Genomic DNA, 16,390 nt, shown 5'->3' with positions numbered 1-16,390 from the left:
AGATAATAACAGAATATCTGATTTCTGGAATGTTCAACTTTTTTCAGCTATGAAAAGAAAATTTAGTAACTATACAGAAAGAAAATACACTCCTTGGAGGAAAAGAAAAGATTTTTAACCTCATTTGGTTAAAAATTGGTTTTACTTGCAAGTAAAACAGAAAATATGCAGACAAAAATATGATTTTTAAAAAAGAGTTGGTAATATCCAATTTGTGTCAGAGCAAAGGCTGAGTGTAGTGAACCAAAAATCTTATATTAACATTTTTGAATAAATCATCTTTATTTGAGATTCTGATTTTAAACTTACTAACTGAATGAAAACTAGTAGTGCTAAAATCAGCAAAGCTTTTTAGAATATGTCCCTTTCAGAAAATTCCCTGTACTGTAGAAGCAGAACTGCTCTTCCTGCTTTTCAGATATGCTTAACTATCTGGCTTCTATTAACCTTGATGGAAAGCAAATTGCCTCTTCTCACATCTGTGAATAGAGTATTTTAAATTGTGTGTGTATATACGCATGCATGCAAAAGAAATCTGTGGGAAAGGGGTGACACTTGGCACTATAGGCAAAGGCCTGGCTTGAAATCAAAGCTCTAATGGGACAGTTGGATGTTTTAATTCAGAAACCAAATCAGGGTAACAGGGGGTTAGTTTGATGGTCACAGCCGTGTATTGGCCATGGAGGACTGGCTGTCTCCTCCACAGGCCACTGGACCACACTCTGGCTATGCTTCGAGGACTACAGCAGTGAAAATATGTGGTTCAGGAATTTTTGACTTATTCTGTGTGAGAAAAGGGGTTCGACCAGACAGGATCTCACCAAAGGGCAAGTCTGTGGGTTACTATAGAGGAGGATGTAGGGATGACTGCTGTTCATAGAAAAGTTCTTGTCTCAAATGCTTTGAATATCACCTTGCAATTGATCTTATTCCAAACTTCTCAGCTAGGTTTGGGTCATGAGCAGCTTGTAGTAATATATTAAAACCAAACTTGCATTATGACTTTACTCAATAAATCTTTGTTTAGGAATAATTTAGGATTATTGTATTAGCTTACTGTATAAACGTTAGGATTATCCCATCATTTTAGAGAAGACATTTGTGGACATACTTAATCTCCTAACCTCAATTTCCTCCTCAGTTTTTCTAGAAACCCAGATGATAAATCTAAGCACCATTGCTGTTAAGAGCTTTGCTTATTAAGTAAGAAATAATATCATCCCTCGTCCAGACTGGGCTGCTTTTTTTCTGTATGGTCCTAATGATGACAGTGGGTTTCTTTGCAGATTTGAAAAAACAGCTGACAGTCTTGGCCCACTGCCTTTAAGCATCATGTTTAAGAAGTATAGTTTGTTTTAGACCATTAATAAAGATGTCTTGATTCTAACATAAAAACAGTATTGACCTTTTTCTCATGCTCTCATAAAAAAACCCAAACAAAAAACAAACCAAAAAACAACCCCCACCCCCTTTCCTTTTTATGAAATAGAAACAGTCTGAAAGATGATTGTCTTTCGGTTTGGAGACCGTCTTCACAGTCCAAATTTCTACCATAATCTTCCCTTTCTGTAAGGGAAGAAACAAATATTTCTGTAATGTACTAAGTCCTCAAAGAGTAGAGGAAAATGGACTGCTGGAATCTCCTTTTTTATAGGTGGTGATGATTATTTCTTTACCATATTGGTATTGTGTTTGCATTGATGTGCGAAATGCACTGCTTGGAGATGGAGACGTTACATCTTCCTGCATTTGCAAGCACAAAACCCAGGGAAACTAGGGAATTCTCAGTTTACTGACTTGCAGATAAATTTAGGTGCTGTGGCATTTGAAATATCCACAATTATTATTATTGATACTTCAAACTGATCTTTATCAGTTATTCTCAATTCTCATCTTAGTCTAATTATGTTAACATGCTTTTTGTTAGACTGAAGGACAGATAAACAGATTCCCATTGAAGTCAGCATGAGCTGGAAAAGATCCCAGTCCTGCTTAAGTTATGCTTATGTTGAAATATGTAAGGAGCTCAGGTGTTTACAGAGAAATCTGCACATGTGTAGAAAACAATGCTCACACATAAGTGTTTACAGAGTGGGAAATTTGAACAAAGATGGTTTGGATGGTGTTTGTGTGCTGAACTCAACTTTTCACTTCTTTTTGTAGATTTGAGAAAGTGTTAGTAGTACTTTTCCAAATGTTTTTCCCCCCATTTGAACACACTTTAGAACAACTACCATAAATGCATGATTATCTCGAGGAAGAATGTAAGAATAAAACATTCCATCGAGTAATTTCTGAATTGATACCACCAATGCACAGCTTTTTGTGCATTTTAGAATTTGCCCTGCATTTGAAAGTACTCTCATACAATATTTATTGTACATGTTTATAGTGTACTAAAGTATTTCTGTTTGTAACGTGCAAACAGATAACCCTGAGAGCGCTGTGAGGAAAATACTTAAGGAAAAAACATGTATATTATAGTATATTTATTTATATGCTTTTGTAAGCCTCAGGAATATCTTCCCATGCTTTTTACATGCACTGTTTAGATCAATAATTTATGAAAACATCTAATAGAGCATGCACTCAAACTGCAGACACAGCTGCTAACAAGAAGGGCAGTATATTTGCAAATGGGCATTGTGCTCAACCAACAAATCTTGCCATCTTCACAGGTGTCCTGCTGTTTCTTATAGGATTTAAAAATCAGCTTAATAGGAGTTAAATTGATTGGTATTTTTCCCCAGTCATCTGTTGCTGTTGAATGTTTTTCCAATTAGTGCTTTCCTTGAGACCATGGGGCAAAATGCCATGGTTTTGACAGCCTATATGTGAGAAAGCAGAGAGAAATCCCGAAGTCTTAAGGAGAGTGCTTCCCTTCCTCCCCCTGAGAGAGATCATTGTCAGATATATCCTAAAAGTGAGCCTTAGAAATTTCAGTCTAAAGCGACTTCAGTCATTTTTCAAGCTGTCTGCCTCACAAATAATGTCATCTGCTACCAACAGTTTGAGAGGACTGAAATGTGAAAAAACTTACTAAGAAAATGTCTTTTGGCTGAGGACAAAAACCATGAGAGCCATTACTACTAAAGTAAGGGTATGAGGTGTCACAGTTAGTGGTTAGGGAGATAACTGATTAACTATGAAGAATGTCTCAGTGATTTGTAAGACTGTATCAAGGAGAACAGGGCATGTGGGGACTTGCAGTGCATTATATATAATTTCCTTACTGAAATGTACAAAAAGAAGTTATGTGAATGCAGCTGATAGCTGCTAACTGTGAAATAACATAGGCAAGGCTAAATGTCTGAGAAAAATAATTCAGAGTGCAATTCTGGTAATCCTTGAAGAAAAGATGTTGGCCCATAATGTGAGTGCCATTGTGAAAAGCACAAAATTGCACTACTCAGGAGGCAGTCTGTGCATAGAAACAAATTGTCTTGTGGAGAGTTACACCTTAGGAAGAAGTAGTGTTACACTGCACCTATACTGGATGTTAAGGGTACATAAAAAATGTGATCTTTTGAGGATGTCCTCTTGGGGTTGCCAGTTAAACTCTGTCTAAAGAGATGTCTATCTACAAGAAATAGAAGAAGCTGATTTTTTTCAGTTTTTTTAATTTGTTTTTGTTATATTTTTGCTTTTGTTGTGTGATGTTTTTGTCTGTTTGATTGTGGGTTTGGGTTTTCTGTTGTTTTTTCTTTTCTTTTTGTTTTTAGGTTTGGGATTTTTTCTGGTAATTCAGCTAATATTTGAGGGTCTTGGCTTTGCTATTCTATGTTGTGTACCTTATACTTTTCCTTGCAAGATCAGGGTTAAGCTACTCCTATTGAAAGGACTCAGATCCTTCCCCTTACTGGCATAATTATATGGAATTATTTGTCTTTTGTTGTCTTGGGAAGCCAGAATGCAAGTCCACTAAACTTTTTGATTAACTGTTAGAAAAACCTAAGTGTTTAAAGGGAACTGGGGTAGTATATTTCAAACCATAACATACACTTTCCTGAAAGCTAGGGTGCATCAAATCTTTCTTCCCCAAGTGTCCTAATTTGTGGTCTCAAATGCAGTGGATATGCTGTCAAATTTTCATATATTTTTTTTTTAAAAATTAGTTTTGTAGGAAGAAGTGTAGTAAACTCACCTTTTTGAAATTTAGAATTCAAGGTCAAATTAATTTTAAAGTATAGTGTGGAAGTAAAGTTTTATTGAAGCGGTTTTTATAAAGGTGACACCTTTTGCGGTGTCCTTTTTAAATTGAAAGAATGTAAATTACATATTTCTGAGGGAATAAAAGTTATGGCCAAACTGCATTTCCTGGAACAGGGACAAATGGATTCTCTGTCAGATGGGAATTTATATTTTGCAGGACACTGTCAGAGAGTTTTGAAACTTGATACTCAGTTTCAAGTAAAATTTTTCACTTTTGTGCAGTTTTTCTTACCTACCAGGCAGTTAGGTAGAGCCTATAGGAAAACCAAAATCCAGTGACAATTGCTGAGATATGTAGAATGGTTCTGTAGTGGTGCAAGAAACTTATTTTTCACAGTCAGCAAAGAAAATAGACATAAACTGCAATTAAATGAGTTCTTTTAAATGTCTGGTTAAAAGTTTAATTCTGTATATTATTTTTACTTTATATTTCTACTCCCCAAACATTCCCCTGTTATCTCTAAGAAGTGAAGAATCAAATCATTGTCATCTAACTTTAAGTTTGGAGTACCTAACTTCAATCATTGATCTGTTCTTCTGAAGTAAGTGGGATCATGTGTTTAAAATTCGTCATGCCTTTACGCACCTTGTAATGGAGTGATCTTCATTTGCAAGAACACTAAATTCTTCTGACTTTTAAAAGCCAAAGTTCATATCATTGTGCGTGTGTTTGACATAATCAGAGCAAAATTTACCACAGCTGCAAATGTGGGGTAACATTTTCCAATTTACATAGGAAATCTGTCATCTGACATTCATTTTGTATGTGTACGGTCATTACATGGGGCAGCATATGAGGAGGAAAAGGTATCAGCAGTTCTCCTGACTCGAGTGCTGCAGTCAGTGAGAATTTGCCATTCTGTGCCTGCAGCACACAGCCTTCATGTCCCTGTTCTCTCTGGGGTGGCTTGGGTGTTGCCAGATGCCCACCCAGGCGCTCCCTTTTCTCACCAGAGTGCAGGAAGAGAACAAGATGAGAAAGCTCCTGGGTCAAGAGTCAGGGAGACTGCTTACCTATTGTGTCATGAGCAGAGCAGACATGACCTGGAGAAAAATTATTGCAATGTTCTACCAATTAAAAACAGAGTAGGGCAATAAGAAGCAAAACCAAACCCACCTTCTCCTTTCCCCTATCTCTCCCTGCTTCTTCCTTGGCTCAGCTTTACTCCATCCCCAGCTTCTCTTATCAACTCCCTCAGGTGGGGCTAGGGAATGGGGGTTGCAGCCAGTGCAAAACTGCTTCTCTCATCTGCTCCTTCCCTCTCCCACATTTTCCTTGCTCCAGGGTGGGTTCTCTGTGGGCTGCAGTCCTTTAGGATAAACCTGCCTTTGCATGGGTTATCTGCCCAGATGCCTGGAGCATTTCCACCCTCTCCTCCTCCACTGACTGTGCTCCTCACAGAGCTGTTTCTCACACATTTCACTTTTAACTATTCTCTAGCAGCTGCTCCATGGGTTTTTTTCAAGCTTTATTAAACATGCTTTCCCCGAGGCACCACTGAGACACTGCCCAGGTGGGTTGGTGCCAGCTGGGAGTGGCTGTGTCCAGCCTGGGAGTGCCCCCACGGAGCCCACCCAGGGCCCGAGCCATGCACAGCGCCCAGCTCCTTCTGACGGGTGTTTATCGTCCTTTGAGGGCTCTCTTAGGGACTTCTTCCTGAAATGTCCTGTTTTTCTAAGGATTCATGCACAGTGGAAAACAAAATCAAATCTTTTAGAGCATGATTTGGCAACAGTGAAAGTGCTTTCCTGATTTTTGGAAGGGAAAGAATAGAATTAAATTGTGCCTCTTGGGTGTCACTGGTTTATCAGAATAATGGAAGCTACAGCAGTACAATACACCAGTGAATTGACCAAAGCAGTGAAAACCATGCATGAATGTTTGAGGTAACTATTAAGATTTCTCTGTTCAATAAATTAGACAGCTGGTGAAGCTCTAGTTTTATTCTAGGGCGATGAAAAAATGGTGGTTTTCCTCCAACCCTTCTTGCCTGCTCAGTGTTTTGCCTAGGAAAGACTGAAGTCAGATATTATTTTAATGTTTATTGACAGAAAAAAAAACCCAACAGGGCCATCATGACAACAACTGCTTTATGGCCAGCAGATTAATAGCTGTAGGGAGATGTTGTCAATAGAACACAAATTCTGAAACTAAATGCCAAAGACTGTGCTGGTTCTGGGAAAAAAACCCAAAACAACCAGCTTTACATTTTTCTAACTTTACCTAAATTATTAATGCAACAAAATTATTATTACTTTAAGCAACCTAACTCCTAAGTAATCAGCAGCAAGTGAATTTTTAATTGTTTTAGAAATTGACCTTTTCCCTTCCACTGAAAGCACTGGTAGTGCTGACTAAAAACCATTAAGATTCAATATTTTACTTCTAATAACTGCAGTTACCAAACTAATATTATTTCTAGTATCCCAGAGTTATGGCCTGCCATTTTCTCTTTGGGTAGTCCTTAAGATGGATTTATTATGAGAAATAACAAGACTCTCCCCAGCTTTGTACAGTTTGACCTACAATGGACAGAAGTTTCTGTAGGCAGAGTATGGCAAGGTACAGGGCAGGATATTGCTTGAAATCCCAGTATTAGGTGGGAGGGGGCTGCAGGGTAGCAGAAACCAAGATGATACTTTTGACCAGATGCACAGGGGACAATGGAAAAGCATGTGCAAAAATGTATTGGAAATCCAAAATGCATGTAAAGATGTTAACACTCTTACATCACCATCAGAAACCTCAAGCATGTTTACTCCTAGACAGGAGACAAAATTCTTCTGTTTCAGTCCTGAAATTCCTGGTTCTTTAATTTTGTGTCTGATGGCAAAAAATAAGAACTGAGCCCCAAGCATATTAATTTGTTTGTGTGCAGTAGATTAATGCCTCCCATTTTTTATTCTGTGATATTAGAAAAAATAATCAGTATTACTGTGGAAAATAGCCCTATATAACAAACCCGTCTATTGGTGATCATTATTCTCTTTGTTGTGAAGCAGAAAATAAATAACGTAAATTTTATGTACATACTTTCATGCACATATTCTGTATTAATCTTTATGCTTATCAGAACTCATCTGCATTGAATATTTAAACTTAATACATACACTAAATACACTTCAGTCATGTATTTCTACCTGTATGTGCAAACATTAGTAGAGGAGGTGACACTTTTGAGGGAATAATATCTGGAGAATATCTGGTGGATGTTATTGGGGTACCTAACTAACACACAGCATTGGCATTTTTTTTCCCTTTATTAACAGAAAAAAATAGGTTAGTAGGAAAAAAAATTCAAAATAATTAAAATAGTAAAAGTTAAAGGATAAATCACTAAAAGCATTTTCTGAAATTTCCATAATGTCAGGCTTTTTCATAGTTAAGACTTTATTCAAAATGTTGGAGGCTATGTTACAATATTTTATTACCTATTCTAGTGAACATATAAAGTATGTGACCAAAACTTTGAATTCTTTCCATGGCTTTTAGTTATGGCTTTCTACTCTTTTTTTTTCTTTTTTTTCTTTTTTTTTTTTTTTTTTTAAACTGGATGCTCTTCCCCTCAATGTGAAGAGAAAAATAGGTGAAACATAACATAGCAATTTTTGAAAGGTTTTTTTTGTCTGTTGAGGCAAATTTTCAGCCAGGCTTTCCAGCGCTTGTGACACCAGTGCCAGGTAGTGTAAACTGATAAGAACAGGGTTTACTTAAGCAATTAAGTCTGTGGGATGTCTTTGGCTACAGTATCTCTAGTATCAGAAAAAAACATAAAGAAAAAAGTGAATATTTCCCAAGGACACTATTTCTTTATCAGGGTTTAGCTGCAGTTTATCATTTCCATCACTTAGACACATCCACTCAATATATTTAATATCCAGGATTCTATGTAGGGTTGACCATCTTTAATGCAGTGTTATGTGGTATTAAAAGAGAAATGCTTCTCTGTGCCTTCTTCTCATTCACTGGAGCTATTTATATATTTTTTGTTTATGAACTTTTTTACAAGGCTTTGTTGGAAAAATGAGGTAAATGCCATGCATTAGTGGTAGAACATTATTTGAAAGTAATTTTTTTTCACCTTGTAGAGGTGAAAAAAGGTTTGGTTTTTCGCCTGGACCAAGACAACATTGCACTAAAAGTTGAATCATATTTTACAATGTCTAAACACCAATTTCAGAGGCAAAATTACCTCAGATATTATTACAATACCATTCAATTAAGGAAGCTCATCATCTGGTTAGAAAAAAGTGTTAAAACTTAGGAAGGACAGAATGTACTTAAGATGTTGAAATCCTCATAAATAAGCTGTTTCTTGCCACGATGCTAGTTTTATACAGAAACTAACAGAATGAGATCTGTGATGATCATGTATTAATACTGAAGATAAAACAGATGTTCTGCAAAATGGATTTCATGTGAAATGTTAAATTTGTTTAAGGAAAGAAAACAGAGTTAGATCCTCATTATAGCTCCATGGAGAACAGCAGTATAGATGATGAAAAATAATTCTGTATCCATGAAAGTAGTTTGTGCGTACAGCATTAGGTGATCAAAATATAACATTATTTAATACAACTGTAATATTTTTTTCATTATGAAATTGTGAAGTATTTAGTTATATGCATTTTTATTCTTTTATGTGCAGTTGTCTTTCCTTTTGTTTTGCCTTGGGTGAAAAGAAGAACCAGGCAAGGTACTTTGGCAGTCAAGGCTATTTGTAATTTCAGAGTAATTGTTCAACATTTGAAACCAGCCTGTTTTCTCTTAGTTCTTCCCTTTTAGAATTTACCAGACTCTGCAGTTCAGATATCTTCAGTTCACATGGTGTGACCCTTACATATTGTGGTGACAAATCCTTTTCTTTCTGGTACTAAAGACAGCTTGGAAATCATTTGTTTGGCCCTAGTTAATGAAAGGTTGAATTTGTTAACAGTGCATTTAGACTGAAAATGTGCATTTTCACCTCTCTTAAGTGCCTTTTGTACTTAGATCTGGAAATGGTTTTAATCTGCATAGCTTAACATCATTGCCACTGTATTGTCCTGTAGCTGTATCGACTCCCATTTATCAGTTGTTGGAAACAAATGCAGTTCCTGTAATAACTGAATAAAGAAAGTCCTACAGCTCCTTCCAGCCTATCTCAGTATAATAATTTTGGCTGAAATACAGGATAAATTAGTGCTGATTGAATTTAATTATGACTGTAGAAGACCCAGTCTGCAAGGGCAGAATGACTGTGCAGGAGAGCCATAGTATCACTACTGTGCCTGGCTTTATGGTGATATTTTATGAGTGGTGTATAAAGCTGCAAGCATACTTAGATTAACGGAGCTGTTAATAAAATAAACTTTGATTAATTGTATTAGGTGGGAAAGTGCAAATTTTGGTAAAAGTACCCCAGTGAGACAAAGCTCTGCTTAACTGTTTGCCTGGTGGAATTCTACAGATGCAGAAAGTGATATTTTTGCTGTGTTCCCACTCTGCTGCTGTATAGGCTATGCATGAAATGTATAACATTTACCTGCTTAGAGTATTAGGAAGATAGCTTCCATTGTATAACAAATGAAAAATACTGCTTTTCATGGCAGAATGTGATAGGTTTTGTGCTTGTGAGGAGAAGTGATATCATTTCTATACAGATTATTTCAGCAGAGTTTATAAACTTGCAGACTTTAAACATAATCATTTAATCATGCTGGAATTACAGAGGAGGATTTTTGAATGTAGCCTTCTTAAACTTGAGGGCTGGGGAGCACATAATGCATGCATTGGAGTGCATTCCTCTCTGCTCTTTTCACACAGCTTTGAATTTAGGAGTGGGATGACATTATGGCATCATGCTCTGGTTAACTGTAAACATCCCAGGAGCAGAAGCAAAACAGCAGGTTGCTGTGGTTTTACTATGAAGTACAGTATAATTTAAAACATTATTTAAATAAAGATACTTCAGATTCCGTGTGCTGTCACTGGAGTCCAGATAGCCAGAGAGGCTTCCCCCAGTACAGGCACAGACTTGGAAGTGGGGGAGAGTTGAAGTAACGGGTAGAGTGTGTCTGACAGAAGGAAAAGAGAGAGAAGTCAATAGATGTAACAATGAAAAAAAACAAAGAACAAACCTCATATATCAATGGTTAACAGTTTTAAAAGTAGGTTTTAACTAGATGCACTTGAGACCTTCTGTATGGCTTTGGGAAAAATTCTCAGGCTAAACCAGTGGAATCACACACCCACACTGCCACCCACCAGGTTTATTTTTAGCTTGCTTCTCTGTCACCTTCTCTTTATCTTGGCTAGTATGCATTAAACTTTCCCTATTATACTGTAGATTTCTTTGAACCTTGTGACTCTGTATCATGTTTTAGTGTTGTGTGTTTTATACTTACGTTTTTGGTAAATAGAATTTAACAAATATTTCAGTTCCTGTCTGTACAAACCCTTCAGTTGTTATGAAACATTCATGGTAAGTAACTGTACTCCCCCTAGGTGTATTCCCTTTAGACTGAGATCCATATATTCATGATTGCTTTTTGTGATCTCGTCACAATTGTTTGGTTCTCCAGTGGTTGCAGGATTAGAGAGTAAATTTAAATGCCACTTCAAATAAGCAGTTGTTTATCATCCCATTGGTTTATATGTGTTGCTTTTTCTTCTCTTTTGGAGAACAGAAGCAATTCTGTTTAAATAGAACATTAGAATCTTGGTGGAAGAATGACTTCTGGTGGGCTGAATCGTTTGAAGTGCATAGATCAGCAATATGGTAGTAGTAGTTTATGCCAGGAGAGTCCTGTCAGAGGAATCTGTCCAGGCAAAGATGTACATTAATTTGTAGGTAGCTGCAAACATTTTTACAGGAGCAATCTTTTCATAACTTTTATCTGCAAATAGTATTGTCTCCTTGAAGTACCAGAATAGTACTGATCTTATGGGCTATATGGCACAGTGAGGTAAAAAAGATTGTGTGGATCAAATTATGTACTCAGTCAGACAAGATGATCATTTCAGTTTTCTTCCTATTGTGGTTCTTCTTCCCCAAAATAAACATACACATTAGCTCAAATGAAAGAGATCATCATTCATAGCCATTCCTAAAGTGCACAAAGGAAATATATTCTAAGTGATGACCCATGTTTCAGGGCAAGGCTGCTCTCTACCAGCTCTGCATTAGAAGGCAGTTGTGGTCAGATGTGCTGCTCATGACCCACGTGCCCCAGTGTTACAAATCATGAGCTGCCTCTTGAATTGCGCCCTCACTCTTGGATCTGCAGTAACATTCCCCCTTCCTGAGCCCCGGCTGCCCATCCGTAGAGGAGCTGTTGTAAGCATTCTGTCCCATTCTGTACAGTTATCAGGCAGTGTTAAACCCTTTGGCTCTGTAACAGAGAATGGCCTACACTCCCTTAGCAAAGGCACTGCTAAATCAACCACACTGTCTTGATCTTCAAAATGTTATGAATTGCCCCGTATCACAAGTAACTGCATTGTGCATCCGAACACGCCTTGAGTTCTTTGAGAGTGCTGTAATTGGATTAGCAAAATTCAGGCTTGATTAATTAATCATTGTAATCAGGTTACTAAACAATTCACGATGATTTTGATAACTCATCTGTGAGGGAATGATTAATGGCTTCTTAGGAAGGATTAAAGAACAGTTGACCCTGCTTTGGGCAGGAGATTGGATCAGGTGACCTGCTGAGATCCCTTTGAACTTGAATTATTCTATGATTTTATGAAAAATTATTAGCAGAGCAGACATACATATGGCATGGTTGAGGAGACTTCCATGAGAAACAATAAGCCCAGGTTATTTCACACTTACCCTGAATTTTTTATGCAGCTAATGACTTTTTTTAAAAAAACTAGCAAATTTTGTCATGCTGCTAAAAATGCCTTTCATTTGCGGTCTTAAATTATGCTATAAATATTTGTTGTTTCTCAGGATTCTTTGTAATATTGTAAACTATCATAGACTCCAGTTACAGAATTATCAGTTGCACAACTTGGAAGATAATTCAGGAGTTCTAAACTTAAGCTCCAGCTATAATCAGTTAGCTACACTCTCTCAACACCACCCATCAAACTGATTTTCTGTGCATCAGGATATGCATGCTGCTCACCACATTTTGTGTAAATAAACATCTTTATTCAAAATTAGATATATATTCATTAAAAAAGAAAAGGACTTTATGCCCCAGACAGAGCAACTGTTTCAAATGTGAAAATTACATAACTCTGTCACACACTGTGACATTCAGTGTAGTACTTCCTGACATGCAACACTGGCATGCATGAAAGCTCTGGGAAAAAAAAAATGCACGAGAAGGGCAACGACATGCTCCTTATATTCTGCTTGTTCTAGTTCTGTATTTTCTGTCTCAAAATTGTCATTGTAGACCTAAAAAATATTTTGATGTTTAAAACACACAATGTGTCACAAGAACAGCCTAAGGAAGAAGATTCAAAGGCAAAGGAAGAAGGATCGTTCTTTGTTTGCCCTTTGTATTTATCAGCATCTTTGTCTAGTTCTGTCTGCCAGCAAGTTATGGGTAAAATAGAGTCAAGGTGAAATGAAGTTCTTGTGAGGCCAGCTGTCATCCAAAACCAGGATCATCTTCTGTAAATTACTCTGAAATTTAGATAACCGATTGTAATGCCTTGTTAGGAGCAGCTGAGTGATCCAAATGGCTTTTATTACCTTCTAACAGCTCACAGTTCAACCTTAATTCTTGACCCTTTAAGTCTGAAAAAGCCGAAGTTTACTCACTATAGGAAATGCAGCAGGGATTTCCTAGTCTGATAGTAATTTGTTGCCTTGATTCTCAATCAAATGCACTTTCAGCTGTTACCTTCATCTTTGTCTGAGTCCACAGGACGACTGACTCCCAGACCATAGGCAGAGTTGCCTTTGTCCTCATCTGTTCTACGGCATGGTGAAAACTGCAGATTTCTCCTCATGTACTCTGAGCATCCCTTTATCATAATGTTTATTCCCAGACATCTTTGAGTGGGTTTTTTTGTTTGGTTTTGTAACTGACATGAAGCAAAATCTATGTTGCAGTCCAATAAATTATTGGTGTTGAATCAAGAGAGCAAGGGCAGGTGTTATGTGCTGTTAAGGTCTGGTTATTAAAATTATTAGAGAGATGTCTCTGTCCAAATTAAGGTGCAAACACGACCATATGCTGAAGTCAATAATATGGATTTTTATTTAACAGTCAACATGAGGAAGAGATAGAAAGAAATAGGAAAAGAGAGGAGGAGAGAGAAAGGGAGTGACGGAGAGATTAAGTAGAAAAGAAATATCACCACTCTGTGGATTCTGATGGCATTCTGTTGCTCCTCTTCTTCTGGGCTTCTCAGTGTTGAGAGCCCCATTTTTATCCAAGTGCTGGTTGCAGCCTGGACCCAGTGGAGGAAGTTGGGAAAACACAGAGCCCAGTGGATTCCATATTCACTCAGGTTCAGGTGGGAATGCCCAGGTACCTCCCTGGGGCAGGGAGTTTTACACTGGATGATGTAACACTTGTCATCTCCTGCTGTGGAAGGGCCTCAGTCCCAGCAGCTAAAGTCTCTGGTGCTGGGAGTGTGGCTGCCAGACTGGCTCCTGGGTGGTCAGACAGGAAAGTTTCCTTCACACCAGGTGTGAGTGGAGGGGGTCAGATGAGGTTGAATCTTTCTCATCCTGCATGTGGGAAATAGTGCCTAGAGCAAAACTGCCTGAGAGAAAGGGCATTGACTTATTTGTAAAAATAGTTTTTGAGTGTGAGTAATCAGACAACCAGGACTCAGGAGAACTCAGATTTTCAGTCATGGTTTAAAATCTGGGCTTCATAATAGACTGAAACCTCAATGAAATTCCCAAGCTCAGCTAAATGTGTCTTGAAAATTTAAATGGGTAAATGTGAAGTAGAGAAATAGATGGTCTTTTCTACCTACTGTAAAAAAAATCAGGCTCTTTTCTGAGGCTGTTAGAGAAGAGAAAGTAATAGGACATTTTCTTATTTCCATTTGCCAATACAGCATGTTATAGAGTAGGAGAAAAAAATAGGGAATAGGAAGAAAAACTGACAGTACATTTTTCTTCCCATACAAAGCCTGAAGAATATTTTTCTGTCATACCTTATTATATAAAAAGTAAAGCATGACCCTTTTTTCTTGATTTGTCCTTAAAAAAACATGCACTGCAAACAATGAGATTAGCTTCTATTAAGAAAAACTTAGATTTTAAAACTAGAATCTAGATTTTAATAGCTTACTTTAAACATTGTATTACATTTTAAATATCCTTTTTCTATTTAAAAGAAAATACAGTCTCACTAGAAGCATTGCCTTGTATTTTTCTCACAGCATCTCTAAAAATACTGTTGCTTTACTCAATCCCGTTTCATTAACTTCTTTATAGTACATTGTAGAGTCGTGCTGCTTAGAAACATTAGTGGAGAAAAAACATATAAAAATATTAAAATTAATGCATTTGAATGTTTTCCTCACCTCTTGCTTACTAAAGTTAAAAGCTGTGTGAGAATATGTGGCATACTTGAAAGTTGCTTTTTTAAATTTTCCTTTTCTGTTTTGCCTGGTTTTTATTTGTTAGTAAAGACTGTTTAGTAGTAATAGATTATGGTCTCACTTTAATGAAATATACTCTATTTCAACAATAGTTACACATCCTTTCCTCTAATAACATTTTTCTTTGTTCTAAATATTGTTTCATATATCATATTTGTCGTTATTTAAGTCTTGGAAAGTTAACTTCTACATTTATTTTTATGGTGAAAGTACTGATATAAATCTCCTAGATGTTTTCTGGTCTGTGAAGGGATGGGAAAGAAGAAGTAGAAATGTGGAAAACATAATTTACATTGTGCATAGAAGTATGCATTTTTTAAAGTGTTTATTTTCCCTTCCTAGGGAATTAATTATGTCTGTTCCATTGAGAACACTCGTCAACTTAAAGCTCTTTAAGTTTTACAGTCAAGTAATTAACAAGAGACTTGGATACTGTCATCTATGTTAATAGTTTTCTGATGGATGTTACTTAGTGTAAAATTACCTTTTGCCATTCCTACCTGCTTTGCTGCTGCAGGAATTTACCCACCTTGCAATCAAAGCCCAGGAGCAGGGCTTGCTCCTTGAGCAGCAGGACACTCTTTGTGATAATGTGGACATTTTCCACAACTGGTAAAATCACAGCAGCTGAACTTCATCTTCCCTGAAGGATAGCAGGTGGAAGAAAGGCCTGTCTGAGAATACCTGTCTGCTGTAACTTACTTCAGATGCCTCTTCAGACAGCAAGAGCTCCTTTACAAAGTGGATACAGCTGCGTGAAGGGGAGGTGATGGAAACACCTGGGCTAATGGCTCACACCAGCTTTTCATTAAGGAAGAGGAGGCTTTGGGATAAAGTTTAGGGGGCTTTTGGGGTGATTCTTCTGTGAGGACACAGTTTCTGCTGGTGTAGAAAGGAGGAGGGTGTAATGTGGCTACTTCCCTGAGTCAGCTCACTTCTGGGAGCATTGTCCCACTGTATTCATGGTGAGTTTTACTTCCAGGTGTTATTTATCTCATTGTCTGAGAGAGAAGTTTTTGGGTGAAGACTGCAGATGGAGGCAAGGCTTGGGGACAAAAAGAAAATAGATATCTTAGCATTGGTTCAGTATGTAACCCCCTTTTTTCCCTAGTAAAAGACTTTATACTACCTGCATTGTGTATAAGTAAAAATAGAAGCTTCCACTACCAAAATGTTATGTTAATCATATGTTATGTTACCTCTACCAATGGCTGTTAGGTTCACATGCATCAAACAGATGCTTGGCACTGTTGTACATGTTTAGAGGAGTTACTTGGGTTGGAAACCAAAGTGTTTCTTGAAATGAATTATTGACATACAGCTTATTGACCTCTTTGCAGTAAGATGTAACCTTAGTTCTTAGACTGATTTAATGTAGCTTCGTCCCTAGTTGTATTATTATTTATGGAGGCAAAATTAGTTCTAGTGGGATAGGGGTTGCTGGTTTATGCTAAGGCCATGTTAGGCATTCCAGTCATTGCTCCATAGACTAAATAGACTAAAATACAGTGTCAGTGAAATCTGAATGCCTTGGTAAATGGCACAAGTGGTGTTTAAGGAGTATGGAGGTGCTTTCATGAAAGATAAATTTGCCCTTGGCAATTTGAA

General features: G+C 37.2%; 1 protein-coding gene across 2 annotated transcripts in view; it reads left to right on the top strand.

Moving 5' to 3' along the window:
* The window catches only part of GRID2 (glutamate ionotropic receptor delta type subunit 2), a 671,390-nt gene that overhangs the window by 46,661 nt on the left and 608,339 nt on the right, over window positions 1–16,390 (top strand). The window contains exon 1 of one of the 2 annotated variants that reach the window (XM_088056469.1): window positions 15,652–15,747. The exons of the other annotated variant lie outside the window; for it this stretch is intronic. The gene's annotated coding sequence lies outside the window, so the exon portion shown is untranslated. Of the gene's footprint in view, window positions 1–15,651; window positions 15,748–16,390 lie in introns of those variants that run through there. 2 annotated transcript variants of the gene reach the window in all.

The sequence above is a fragment of the Pseudopodoces humilis genome, chromosome 6 (genome assembly GCF_049639895.1).
Source record: "Pseudopodoces humilis isolate 2021_Gansu_Grassland_sample_001 chromosome 6, ASM4963989v1, whole genome shotgun sequence".
NCBI classification, from domain to species: domain Eukaryota; kingdom Metazoa; phylum Chordata; class Aves; order Passeriformes; family Paridae; genus Pseudopodoces; species Pseudopodoces humilis.
The sequence above is the reverse complement of the archived record's forward strand: the minus strand, read 5'-3'. Positions and strand labels throughout refer to the sequence as shown.